The 15,103-nt window shown below is 38.5% G+C and overlaps 1 long non-coding RNA gene across 1 annotated transcript in view; it reads left to right on the top strand.

The window, feature by feature from the left end:
* LOC122486892 overlaps window positions 1-14,762 on the top strand; it is a 175,537-nt gene extending 160,775 nt beyond the window's left edge. Inside the window, exon 4 of the long non-coding RNA XR_006298266.1 lies at window positions 14,474-14,762. This is a non-coding gene — a long non-coding RNA (uncharacterized LOC122486892). The remainder of the gene's footprint in view (window positions 1-14,473) is intronic.
* The last annotated feature ends 341 nt before the right edge of the window (window positions 14,763-15,103 follow it).

Below are 15,103 nucleotides of genomic sequence, written 5' to 3'. Positions count from 1 at the left end.
ACCAAAATTCTGGAGTTGGTATAGGCATGCTTCATCTGGGTTTTTATACTTATGCCAGATATTTGTAAATTTACATTGCATACAGTATTTTTCCATATCTCAGTCTCATATAAATGATAATATGCCGTATATCTTATGTTGTTGCAACTTAATTTTTTTTACTCTACATTAGGTTTAGATGACTTTTCCATTCTGATGTATATACTTGTTCATTTTATGGCTGCAGTAAAAATCTTGTGCATGCTTCCTAGTGTGCCTGTGCTGGGATAGGAATCCTTCATAGCCAAGGTTCTCAAATGGATGTGATGCCCATCCCAGGAGCAATTGGAAATGCAGGGAAGCTTACTTATCAAATAGTCATTATGCTGTAACATTATAACTGCTATGATTTTTTGATAAGTCTTGATATCTTCTGGGGAAAATAGCACTTCTTAATGTTCTACGAAATGGCCTCAGTTTTCTTGGCTTTTTACTCTTCCACCTAAATTTTTGAAATTGGCTTGCCATGTTACTAAAAAAGAAATATATGGGATTTTCTTTGAAAATGCTTTTGGGGCAACTGGGTGGCTCATTTGGTTAAGCGTCCTACTCTTGATTTCAGCTCAGGTCATGATCTCAGGGTTTGTGGCTTTAAGCCCCATGTTGGGCTCTGTGCTGACAGCATGGGCCCTGCTTGGAATTCTCTCTCCCTCTCTCTCTGTCCCTCTCCCTCCCCTCCTCACACTCTCACTCTCAAAATAAATAAATTTTTAAAAATGAAAATGTTTTTTAAATTTATAAATGAATTTGGGGAAAAGTATTCATCTTTAAACATTGTCCTCCTATCATGAACATGTTATATCTCATTAATTCAGGCTTTCAAAAAATTATTTCTTTTAGTAATATATTATAACTTTCCTTACAATTTTTCATCTGTAATTAGGTGTGTTTATTTTTATCTTTATATATTTATTGCTGTTATAAAGGGCATCATGTCTTTGTTACATTATTAGATTGGGTATTAATAGGTTATAAAGGGATTTTTTTTAAGTTTATTTATTTTGAGAGAGAGGTAGAGAGCAAGTGGTGGAGGGGCAGAGAGAGAGGGAGACCAAATCCCAAGCAGTCTCCGTGCTGTCAGTGCAGAGCCCAAAACAGGGCTCAAACTCATGAACCCATGAGATCATGACCTGATCAAAATCAAGACACTTAACCAACTGAGCCATCCAGTCACCCCTAAAGGGATGGTTTTGATTTTCCAATGTTGGTCTTAGATTCCATCAGAATTACTAAATTCTCATCTTTAGTTCTAACAGTTCATCTCTACAGCTTCTTCTTCTTGGATTTGATATGTAATCATTTTTCTTAATGTTTTCATTTGTTTTTGAGAGAGAGAGACAGCATGAGTGGGGGAGGGGCAGAGAGCGGAGGGAGACACAGGCTCCAGAGTCTGAGCTGTCAGCACAGAACCTGACGTGGGACTTGAACTTACATAACTCAAGATCATGACCTGAGCCAAAGTCAGACGCTTAACCGACTGAGCCACCCAGGCGCCCCAATAAAGTAATCATATTAACCACAAATCACCAGACATTTTCTCTTATGCAATGTGATACTTTTTAAAAATATTTTTGCATTGGCTAGTGACTTCACAAAAATGTTGGATAGTGTCGGTTGACGTATATTTTTTTGTCTGTCTTTTAATGAGAATGTTTTTCAAGTTTAACCATTAAGTGTGATGTGTTTTGTGGGTTTTTAATAGATACTTTTTGATAATCCTGTACTTAAAATTTGTAAATATCTATAAAGATTCATCAATTTTTATTTTTAACAAAAAAAATCTGTGTCTGTTGAAATTATCACTTCATCTCATTTAGTCTTTTAATATGATGAATTTCATGAATTTTACTTGAATTGCTGGGACAAATCTTGATTGGTTAAACTGTATTATTTATTGCTTTTTATGTTATGACAGAATTATTTTTCTAATATTTGTATGCATTTTATTTTTTTTAATGTTTATTTATTTTGAGCGTGAGAGAATGTGTAGGTAGGGGAGGGGCACAGAAGAGAGAGAGAAAGAGAGAGAGAGAGAGAGAGAATCTCGGGGCGGGGGGCATGTGTTGCTAATGCAGGACTCTATCTCAAAACCACAAGATCTCAGCCTGAACTGATATTAAGAGTGAGATCCTTAACTGACTGAGCTACCCAGGCACCCTTGTATACATTTTCATTAGATAATGTGTCTGTAATTTTCTTTTCTTATACCGCTGTGTTCAGTTTTGGTTTTGTATCAATGATATGCTAGTTTTAGAAAAGGATTTTATTTGTGCATCAGAGACTTAATTACCTTCCTATCTCTCTTCCAATTTTATTTTCCTTTTTTTGTTGTTGATAAGAGATGTCCGATGATATTCTGGCGTATCTCTTTTTCACTTTTATCTAGATGCGACCATGTAATAAATTCTGGTAGGGCTGCCACATCACTCTGGGAAACGGTCTTCTTGGAATTATGTATGCATAATATTGAAGTTGTATATGATGGCTCTGGTTCTAGGTAGGGAGATCTAAACAGAAGTGTTGCTATAAGATTTGCAGGAAGTGTTCTTCAAGGAAAAGGCACTCGTACTGTTTTACTTTTCTTCTTTTTGGTACACCAGACATGACCATTAGAGCTCTGTCAGCCATACTGAAACATAACATGACCTTGAAAATGGAAACTCACTTACTAAAGATGGTGCTGGGGAAAGATTAGAACCTGGATTCTTGAAGATGCTATAAAGTTGTCTTGGCATGTCAGCCATTAAAAAGTGTTTGTGTGTGATGAAGTTTTATCTTTTGTAAGCTTCTATAGTTTTAAATTTTTCAGTTATACACATCTGGACCTAATGCTTATTAGTACTTGTAGCATTTGTATTCCCTTTATTCTGGTCACTGAAATAATTTGTGTAAGATAAAAAGTACATGTCCCTTGATGGTTTGTTGACATTATTGTGTAAATCCTCTGGGCTTAGGTTTGTCGTTTGTCTCACTAACTCCCCCTTCTGAATTTCCTTCTCAGAAAAGGATGCTCCAGTAACCGTGCAGTTGCTGTTCTTTCAACATTCATGAAATAGATCCGTATGGTCTAAGGGGTAGGATAGACTATGGCACTCAAGGAAGTATATGGCTCATATCTTCTTTCAAAAGAAGCTGCCAGGGAAAACATAGTTGACTGGCAGCCGTCAGATGCCACATTTGGATACACTTAAACTAAACTAAACTACTACTAGCCAGTGATGCAGCACGATGGGAGTGCTAGAGACAAGTTATTTCTGCTCAGCGTGGAATTATCCTAACTGTCAACCTTTTGTCAAGGACTCGCTTTTGACATGATTGAGACTTGCTCAGAATTTTACTGTTGTCAGTGTCTCTTCCTACTTAATTAAACCTCCTTCCTTCTCTATCCCCTTTCCCAGGAGATAGACCAGTATCGTATAGGAAAGTCATTCCATGCTTCTTCTTCTTTTCCCTCTTTTATTCCTTCACAAGGTTTCCCTCTGTAACTGTCTTGCATGTTTCATTTTGTTTTGCTACTTACTTCTCAGAGAGCCTGTGCTAACAGAGTCAAGACATTAAAAATGCAAAAGGGAGGCCCTGCCAACTAAGCAAAGAAATAATCCACTTAGAAGATCATCTAGATAATTAGTAATAAAGCCACAGGGCCTCAAAGTATGAGGTAAAAATAGAACCGTGAGGAGACTGAGAAATTCAGAGCCAAGGAGGAGGACTATAGCTAGCTCCTGTGTCTGCGGTCAGCCTTAAGTCGACCAGCCACCTTGCGCCCATCCTCCCTGAGGTGCATGACGTCAATGATGAAATAGCTTAATGTGACATTCTGCATGGAATCCAGAAGTCCCACCCTGGGCAGAAATAGTCCTCCTCTACTACCTTTATCATACTCAGGCTGCTGGGAGCCGTTCAGAGGACACATGACCTTAGAACAAGCCCCCTTAGGGATCTCAAGTTGCAGCGGCTGCAGGGTGTCATTCATTTATCTCTCCCCTTGCCCTGGCAGCATGTCTTCTTAAAAGGAAACCTGGGAGACACAGTTCCTTGACTGTCACAGACCCTAAATTCCATTTTGTCTAATATTAGTACTGGCACGTCTGTAAACACATAGGATACTGTAGGTGCTATACCTGATATTATACTTGGTGTTATGACTGCTCTTAACACCACTACTGATTATTTGGTTGTTAGCTTACTGATTATCCAGACTACTTGATTAGTGAAGTGTCATTTGGTTATTATGCACACCGTTCTCCTTATTGTTTCCTTCTGTTTTTACTTCTATTTTATCTACCATGATAGATAATAATGTACCTTATTTATCATACATCTCCGGGAATTTTGTGAATGCAACACCTATTCTTTTTCTCACCAGTAAATAGTAGACCTTTCCTTTTCGTTTGCAAGGATGTAAAAAGAAATAAAAAAATAAACATTCAACTAGAGTTCTTACAATCAAGGATATTCGATTTGAATCTCATTAAATGGAAAAGCAACTCTCAGCAAATAACTTGCAACTATAAAAGATATTGATTTGGGGGTGGTGGCAAAGAGGATTCATTATAATAATAAAACATCTAGTATCTTCCATCATCTTTCAGAGAAAGTACACAAAAAGTATTCCAGTCCCTATGTCTAGAAGGCCCAAGTGCTAACAAAGTATGTACTGATAGGGACAGCCGTCTACTTCCACCAAAACCAATTCTGAATGGAAAGAAAGCAGAACCTAAATGGTACCCCAAATCTGAGAACCTTGAGACCCTCCCTTGGGGAGGCTGACGTCCGTTTGTCACCTGGTTTGTGTGTGTTATGTTAATGGGGACAGGATGTGATAAAGTGAGCAGCCTAGAGTAGAAGTCAACCACAAGTAGAAGATTTGCCAGAGATGCACTTGCCTCTTTCCCACGGTGCCTTAGCATGGTCTTTGGCCACCGCATCCACATGTAAATCAGGCTAGCCCTGTCGGCCCTGGAGGGATAGTAACAGGATAGCACAAAAGTCCTACTGGGTAAAGAGCTGATAGAAAGAAACCCTACAGATTCACCACCTTCAGCTCTCTCCATCATCCCAAATCCTTTCATTTCCAATGAATACATTATGTATAGATTTTAAAAATTACGCCAGTCCTTTTGAGTCTGTTTCCATCGTCTATCGTTTTTCTTAGTCTTCATCCAAGTTGAATTATCTCTTTATGGGCATAGTTCCTTTTTCTGAATATCAGATGTTGCATAGGAGCAATTATTTTTAAACATTTACTTCTCAAAAAAATATTGGCAAATCAAACCTGGCAATATGGAAAAAAAATAATACATCATAACCAAGAGGGATTTATCCCCGAAATGCAAAGTTGGATCAACATTAAAATATAATCAGTGAATTTTACTCTATCAACAGACTGAGGAAGAAAAAAATTACATGATCTTCTCATGAGATGCGCAAAAGGTATTTAATAAAATTTGACATTCATTAATTATGTTTTAAAAAAGTCTCCCAATAAGCTGGAAATTGACAGAACTTTCTCCGACCACATAAAGGACATTGATTAAAACAAACAAATAACACTAAAGAACCCGCAGATAACATCATACTTAATGGTGAAAGACTGAATTCTTTTCCTTTAAGATTGGTAACAGGGCATGAATGTCTACTCTCACCATTTCTGTCCACGGGAGATTGTAGCTAGCACAAGAAGCAAGAGAAAGAAATAAAAGTCATCTAGTTTGGAAAGGAAGAAATAGAAGAGTCTCTATTCACAAGTAACATGATCACAAAGCCTCTGTAATACAGCAACTAGAACTAATGAGTGAATTTAGCAAGGTCGTTGGGGACAAACCCAGTATACAAATATCAATTATCAGTATACCAGCAATGAAAAGTTAGAAACTGAACTTAAGTAAAATAGCGCCTTTTACAATAACACCAAAATTTGAATACTTTGTGGCAATCAAACAAATTTGTGTAAGATTCGTATGTTAAGAAGCACAAAATGGTGGTCATAGGTAAGAAAAGTCAAACTGGTCGGTAGTTAATTCTCCCCCAAAATGTTCTTCAGATTCGGTGGAATCCAATTAAAATAATACCAAGAAACTTTGTGTGTGTGTGTGAAAAAAACAAAAAGCTGATTATAAGACTTACATGGAAAAAGCAAGGAAGCTAGAATAGCTGCCTCCGAAGTGGCGAAAAAAAAATCAGGTGGAAGACAGAGAGTACTTAACTGTAAAACCTAGAGCACTCATGACAGTGAGGGAAAAAGAAGGGACAGACATACAGATCAATGAAACAGACTAAGCAGTCTACAGGTAGGCTCACACGCATATGGTCTCTTGATTTTTAACAAAGTTTGCAAGTCAATCTGATGGAGAAATGACCATTTTCAATAATTGTTGTTGGAACAGCTGAGACATATGCATATAAATGAATGTCAACCCATACCTCACACCATAAACAAAAGCTGACTTCAATTGAATAGACCTGAATATAAAACTTAAGACTATATCACTTAAAAAAAAAAAAAAACATAAGGGAAGTCTTAGTGACCTTGAGTTAGGATGAAGATGTCTTACGGCACAAAAAGCATAAACTGTAAAAGAGAAAAGTGACAGATTGGACCTGATCAAAATTAAACATTTGTACTCTTTGAAACATGCTGAAAAGGCAAGCCATGGAATAAGGTAAAATAATTACAAAATGTATATCTGATAAAGGACTTGTATCCAGAACATATGAAGAATTCTCGCAACTCAATTGGAAAATACCCATTAAAAAGATGGACAAAAGATTTGAACACCAAAGAAGATAAAGTAATGGGAAATAAGCTTATGAAAAGAAAGTCAACATCATTAGTCATGAGGAAGTAAAAAATTAAAACCACATAGAGATACCAATGTACATTTAGAGTGGTTAACTTTTTTTTAATTACAAAACAAAAGCAGAAAAATTTGATCACACCAATTGCAGCGAGTGCTTGAAGTAACTGGAATTCTCATTCATTGTTGGAGGGAAAGAATGGTTACAGCCACTGTGGGAAACTGAGTTAGCTTCTTTGAAAAGTAAATACAAGGGCACCGGGGTGGCTCTGATGGTTGGGGTAGAACTTGGGATCAGGTCATGATCTCGTGGTTTATGGGTTCAAGCCTCATTGGGCTCCATGCTGGCAGTGTGGCGCCTGCTGGGATTCTCGCTCTCTCCTTTCTGCCCCTTCCCCGTTCACATTTTATCTCTCTCTCAAAATAAATAAATAAACTGTAAAAAATAAATTTAAAAAGGTAAATATATACTTACCATATGGAATTCTACCTCTGGGAATTTATCCAGGAGAAATAAAAATATATATGCACACAAAAATTTGAGATATTTATATGTATAAACGGGTATGTAAGATATATATATTAGCTGTATTTTAAAATGCCAGAAATTAGAAACCATTAAAATGACCATGAACTGATGAATGATAAATTATTATTCCATCCACACAGTGGAATAGTACTTAGCAATAAGTTGAAAAAAAAATGACTTATGTAAATACAGAGATAAATTTCAAATGCATTATGCTAAGTGAAAATACCCAGACTCAAAAGCCAACACACTGCATGATTCCGTTTACATGACATTGCAGAAAAAACAAAACCACAATGACAGAAATCAAATGGGTTGCTGTGGGCAAGGGGTTGGTGGACAGAATTGATCACAAAGGGACACGAGGGAACTTTTATATCCTTCTCATGGACCAGTTACTCAAGTGTGTTTATCAAAAAACATAGAACTAAAAAGAGAGAATTTAACTGAATGTACATTTCACCTCAATGAACTTCACTTGGGAAAAATCAGTTAAGGATGAATATGATGTAATTTTTCCATCTGGTTTTAGTAGACAGACAATTACTAGAACTAGCGATCATTTCAGTCACTGAAATTGCATTAAAGTGACTTGAAGCTGGTGTCCATTTCTGCAACAGCTTGTCTATATCCAAATCAGTCTTACTCCTAGAGTGTAGCTTTCGGGGTCCTTGCACAAATACATGGGTCTCCTAACCCTCATTGGTCCCTGGACTTCTATTCTCGTCCTTCTTATTTATCACTCTTTCTAATCACTAGGGAAAAAAAAAAGTGGATGTGTGCTCACCTTCCAGTGAGGAAACCTTAGTCTTGACCACACCTCTCTAAGGGAGTTTGAGAAATATAGTTGTAGCTGTGCAGCCCAGGAGGAATGAGGGACCAACCACCTTTGCCACCTGAGGCTACCAAATAATATTCTAAGTTAATATTTTAATTCTTGTAGCTCATCATCTCAGAGATCTGCTCTTCTTCTGAGTGTTCAGAAAGCTAAATTTTTTTCTTGTCATGTAATATTTTTTTATATGCTTCATAACAAAATTTTAAAATTTGTCCTGGAGTAAAGAGAGAATTCTCTGGGCTTACCCCGTGCACACTCTCATGGCTCCTGGTCTGTTCCTCCTCTCAGAGAGAAGAGCATGTTCAACTCCTAGCCTAATTCCCAGACTTCAGTACCTTTTTGTCTACTATAGTCCCACTGATCTGAGACGAATTCTTTGCTTGGTCCTGACCCTGCATTTGTATTTTAATTCCTGAATGTGTAACACCACTTCCCAGACAACCCACCCACTTTCTGCCTGCATTTCTGTAAGTTTCAGTGGACCGTCTCTTTCTGTTTGTGGTCAGGGAAGGGACAGCATAGTGCTGCCTCAGAATGTAGCACCCTCGGTCCCAAGAACAGCTGCCTGGCTTGACGTTACTGGAGACAATTTTTCTGAGCCAGGGCTGAAGAAATAGGAAAGAAATGAGGGGCTTTAAATTACTTTTGAGGGACTTATTTCCACTGTTTCTGATTGTATGGAACCTGTAAATCATTTTTGTGTGTGTGTGTGTGTGTGTGTTGTCTTAATTCTTAGGTAATTGGAAACTCCTTGATTCTGGTATTAGTTAACTCCAAGTTCAAGGGTGGTGATAACATATGAGGATTTATCCTTTCTGACTTTTAAAGAAAATATTTTAGTGAGAAAATTGGGATAAGCTGGGTCAATAACTTCTTTTCAGACCCCATTTTAAATCAGAATATTGTTGTGTTTGGCTTATTTACAGGTTTTTTTTTTCTTCATTTCATCACTTAATCTTGATTTATCTTTAGAAAATTTTCCAAATTCTTCAGCCTCCTTCATCAGCTTTAAGAGCACTAAATTGAAGCCTCCCTAATGTCTATAGTACTTGGACAAACAAGATAAATAAAATCAAGGGTACAGCATTCCAACTGTGAATTGCATTATGCATTGAGAATGATTCACTATCTGACAAGTCATATGAATAATAAAAAAGCACCAGACCTACCTTCTGCTCATATCTACACAAACTCAGAATACCATATCACATACACCAGAGGCCACATTTTACATCAGTGAGTGCTAAATGCTGGATACAAATTTTTATGCACGAAAAGGGAACAGGGACGTACTTAGATAACTAATTTCTACTTTTGTGAGGTTTTATACCCCGTGAGTCAGTGTAATATGTTTTACATGTGATAAAAGGAAAAAAAAAAAAGAGCTTAGCCGCTTAATCTATTCCAAAAAGATGGTGAAAATAAGCAAATTTTCAACTTTCATGGTTGTTACTGGTGGGGCTGTAATTATGTTGCCTAGAAAAATCATTATATTTCATATATTGCATAGAGTTAACTCTCATCCTTCTGTGGCATAAAACATAACGATCCTTCCCACATCTACATAAATAAACCTCCCCACCCTTTATCTTTGCAAATCACTGTGACATAGCTCCCAGACTAGACACTCCATTAAATTGATGAGTAAATAAATTAAAGAGACCAGCAGTCCTTTCTAATTTATATGCTACTTAAAGGTGTTATAAAACAAAACTTGCTTTTAATATTTCCGGGCACTCCACTCATCTAAATTAAATAAAATTCACATAGTTGATGGGTGGAATATGCTATTTATATTTATGTATCGGCAACTGCTTCCTTTACAAGTGGCTCACCTGCCCTCAAGTGAAGCTAACAGAAAGTGCGTGATTTTTCCACATCTGCCGCAAACCTACGGAGGGATTTTGCTTCTACACCCATCGGTAGAATGCACTCCTTATTTCTTGGAATGAGAAACTCACGTACAGCCAGAGAGGATGACAGAGCCCTCATTCTCATCTTTCAGTAGGGTCTGTGTTTTCGTGTTTCATCCAGGTTTTTGTTTTTTATTTGGATTTTGTCCGTTTGCTCCTCTGTGCGTTGGATGGTTTTGGGCTTTTTTTTTGTTTTTGTTTTTAATACTAATGGGATGTTCTTAAAAGGCTGCATTGCCCATGAAGATACTTAAGCTCTTGTTTTTGCCATTTCGGAACAATATCCCACTTCACTTTCTTAAATTTACTAGCCTTTTGTGGGTTTTCCCACATGTTCCTTGAGAAGGTTGGCAGATCTGGGATTTTATGAGAACTGCACGACGGGGCTCTCTTTCCAAGTTTCGCTCGAGGAGAAGTTTCTTTCCAGCGCTCGCCAGGTTCCGGTCACAAGCTCACTCTGCAGCGTGTAGTGTCAGGAGCCAATTAAAGCGCGTGTTCAGGCCGCTGTGCCCTCTTCTTTGAGTCCCGCAGCTCCTTCTGAATCCGCTGGGCTTTGAATGCAATGTTGAAATCTGCTGCTGCTTGACTCCTACAGCTGGTTTTGATCAGGCTCCTCTAAAGAGGAAGTTTCAATTAGCACAGCTCCAAATGTGCTCTGGAGGTATATTTTTATGACTGCTCGACTAATAGCACGCTTTGTTCCTAGTGGTGTGTGAGTCCTTAGCAAACACAGCCATTCGTGTGAGTCACCAAGTGGCTTTATAGCAAGGCTAGGCTTTGCCAAAACCCAAAGAATGAGACGGCCAAATTGAATTAGTGGTTGAAACGCATTAATTTATGCTAGATAAATGTTATTGTGGTCCCGTGGGCAAGTACTCAGGTCATAGGCTTTATGAACTATTTGCCGGAAGAGGGCTGCGTGGCAGTAAATCAGCTCTGTAGTGGGATTTTACAGAAGACTTAGAGCCACTTTTTTTCTCCTGTTCCCTTAAATTGCTTCCACCTCTCCCCCCACCTGTCACTGCCTGCCATGGAGACAGCTCCCCATTTTGTACACATTTTGTGATATTTAACGTATAAGCAGTCGGATTAATGATTTGTGTTGGTGCTGCCTGGCTCTGGTTGAGACGTGGCCATCCATTATGCCTGTGGCCCTCACCACAGGCAGCTGTGTGTTTATCATTCCAGACTACAGATCTCAGTGGGTACAGAGCTCTGGCTTAGCACCAGCTTTCAGAATCCGTGCAGCTGTGCGGTAAATGGGAACCTTGAAGTCTCAAACGGCACACACAACCAAGTCCTGACAGGGCTGTTTCTTTTCTGGGGAGGAATTAGATCCACTTAAAGCTGGATTATTTCTAGAGTAAGAAAAGTAGAAATAAGTGTTTTCTGGCTGCAAATTGTGGCAAGTGGGAGATGATGCCAAGAAAGAATTATGCATAAATGATAGTGTTTAAACTTGTTTTTATGTGTTTAGATGTGCCTCTGCCAAAAAAACTGACAAGGCCTCTTTGTTGGCATTTTTTCAGAGAGAGACCACTCACACAGTGAACGTTTTCTTAATAAAGAAGTAATTGTAAATCACTGGTGTCTAGGCACGTGATAACCAGTTTACCTTAAACATGATCTCTTGCGAAACACAGGGAGAACGACTGGCTGGGCAGAGTGATTCATCGCGGCCTCCCCCACTCCACAATCACCAAAAAATGCCCGTGTATCAGGCAAGGCCCTGGCAGATTGAGCGCGGTGGATAAGGGAAGGTGCTTCGGAGTTGGTCCTAGGTTTGAATACTGACACTGCCTCTCCTTCCCTTTGTGATCTGCAGCAGTTTGCTGCTCTGTGTCCTCACGTGTGAAATAGAGCTGACAGTAATACCCACTCTTGTAGTGTTAAGATTAATGACGTTCATGAATGTAAACCACGAACAAAGTAAATGGGGAACAAGGTAAATTCTTTTTTTTTTTTTTTTAATTTTTTTTTTTTTACATTTATTTATTTTCGAGAGACAGAGAGAGACAGAACACAAGTCGGGGAGGGGCAGAGAGAGGAGACGCAGAATCCAAAGCAGGCTCCAGGCTCTGAGCTGACAGCACAGAGCCCGACGCGGGGCTCGAACTCACAAACCGTGAGATCGTGACCTGAGCCGAAATTGGATGCTTAACCGACTGAGCCACCCAGGCGCCCCGGTAAATTCTTAATAAAGTATGGTTTCTATTAATTGTCGATGTCACTATTATTACTACCGTCGATCTAAAAGAACATCTCTGCCTTTATTTCAATTTCCCAGTGGCTTCTGGAAGGAGCCGCCGATACAGTAGAGGTTGTCTTTTCCCGGCATTATCTATCCTCACCTGAAGAATAGTCAAGAAGCTGTCATATTCTGTTTAGCACATTGATCTTGACCTCCCTAACCTTTTGGTCCTCCTCTACTGTGATGTTGGGTTTTATTTATATATATATAAATATATGTGTGTGTACATATATATATATATATATATACACACACACACACATATATATATACACATATATATATTTATATATATTTGAAGATAGCTGCTGACACTCATCTTAATACTTAGCATTGAGCAGAGAGGCTGATGCACATCTCATTTCTGTTAAATTCACCTTCATGTTGACAAATGCCCACGTGTGTATGCTTATAACTTCACATGTAAACTTGTCCACAGTAAATTTTTCTCCGAAATTCAGCATGCATTCCCAAGATTAGACAAGATATCATCTACAAGTTTAAAAAAAAAAAAAAAAGAGAGATTACTGCTGTCATGTAATTGACTCCTAGGGTCTTGAAGCTTTCTAAATTAATTCAACCCTACGTATGTTTCTCTAGCTGAGTTCCCAGCCAAAGCTCATTCAAATGTTTGAATTTAATGTTTGTTGCTTCACAGTCATTACCTAGTTACTTGGGTGATTTAAAAAACAAAAAACATAAATTTAAGCCAAACTTTCTAACCTATCTGTATGTGTAACTTCATTAAGAAATTTTCATTGGTCCTGCTTTCCATTTAAATCGATCAAAGACTGAGTTCTTTGTCTTCTCAAACTCCCAAAAATGTTTGTAGCTCCTTTTTCCATATGTGCCTTCTGAATATTACATAAAATGATGCCCAGGGCTTAATTTCCCATGGCTGATCTCACTTGCTATGTCATCAAACAGAATTTTTTATCTCATGGGCTTTTTACTTTTTTTAAAGAAAAGTTAAGCGCAGTCTAAGGTGTAAATAGTTGTTGAGCCTCCATACCTGGGCTTTTAAAACATCTGTTAGCCTTGATATTAAAAGTTCCGCAAGAGCAAAGATACTGTCTTCTTGCCTCGAGGTGAGTCCCAGTGCCTAAAACTGTCCTCTGGAACACAAGCCCTGGAGTATTTGTTGAAATAATTATTCAGTTAATGAAAACTGACTGAATAATAAATTAATGCATGCCTACTCCATGTTTTTGACTTTCCCTTCAAGGTATGTTTTATCCACATATTTTTCCTCGTTCAGATAAAACTGACTTTGCTTCTTAACCATACAGTTTTCATAATTCAAACCACCCCTTCAAGGATCAGTTTCTATGAAAAAAAAAATGGGACAGGATTGTTTTATAGTAAATGGTGACATTTACGTAAAAATTTATCTCGTCCCAAGGACACTGATTTTTAAACTATTACCAATACATGTGGTTTCCTGTGGCACTTTTTGAATAGTCCATAGTGGTAAGAAGAGTCCTTGTTATATTAAAAGACTATGGTCCAGTGTGTAACATCATGAGTAGCATCTGTCTGGGGCCAGAAGTCATGGGGGTTCAAAAGCTTCCCATGGAGATGGCTAATCAATAAAAGTTCTATGTTCAGGATTTTGTACATTTTGTTAATTAGGCCAAAGCAATAGGCCTTTGTGGCAATTATTCAGACAGTGATGTAAAAAGATAGCCTGACAAACAAACCTCCATAATCCACTTACGTCTCACAGAAGCCAAAGGGTTGGAAAAGCCTATTAACAAGCTCCCTGCCTGTCTGTTTGGAGACATTGTTAAATCGAGAGTCTCAGCACCTGAGGCGGTCTGTTAATAAAGATCGTTTGTAGCAGATTTCTGTTCTATTAAGAATGGACATAAAACAGCATAATTTAAAACATGTCAATAACTCAAGGCAAAAATGCCAAACATAGTCTGTTCTGTCTTTATAAAATAGAGCCAAGTATACACAAGGAGAGTGCCAGGAAGGCTTCTGCTGACTGAGTTTAGAGATTGTTCGTGATAAATAATGTGATCCTTCAAGTTAAAACAACCTCTTGGTTGGGTGTCTCTCTGTCTTTTCTGTGCTAAACTCAAGGGATCTTTTTTATTTAAGGGCCAGTGAGATGCCTCACCTCCAGTCCTGGAAGATGCCTGGAAACCGGTGCCCTTTGTCAGCCTCGTGAATCCATAATCACTTGTGAGTGCTTCATTTCCCCCCAACCCCCCACCCTCATTCTTTCTTTCTCCTGAGTGGCATTTACTGGTTGTTTGGGAACAGACATTTATAGACAATGAGCTACAGTTGGGTTGTCTTCACAAGCGTCACTGAAGAATCTAGAACACCAAGCACCGAGTCACCACTTGTCTTATACATTTGATTAAATATGCTTGTCTGTTTTCAATGACTGTGCTGTATTTTTGACACAAAAACGAGGACCAGAGAGTCAGTATTTCTGCAGCGTTTATCTGACATTACTGTGTTCCAATGGCGAAAGCTGATTGATAGCATTCTTAATGAGCACGTTGGGAGGCTGAGAAAAAGCCTCTAAAAGGGACTGCAGGGGCACCTGGGTGGCTCGGTTGGTTAAGTTTCCGACTTCAGGCCATGATCTCACAGTTTGTGGGTTCGAGCCTCATGTCTTTGCTGTCAGCACAGAGCCCTGATCCTGCTTTGGACTCTGTGTCTCCCTGTCTCTCTGCTCTTCCCCCTCTTGTGTTCTGTCTCTCTCTCAAAAATAAATAA

Source organism: Prionailurus bengalensis, chromosome A1, assembly GCF_016509475.1.
Source record: "Prionailurus bengalensis isolate Pbe53 chromosome A1, Fcat_Pben_1.1_paternal_pri, whole genome shotgun sequence".
In the NCBI taxonomy this organism is placed as follows: Eukaryota; Metazoa; Chordata; class Mammalia; order Carnivora; family Felidae; genus Prionailurus; species Prionailurus bengalensis.
This window is presented reverse-complemented; position numbering and strand designations above follow the sequence as displayed.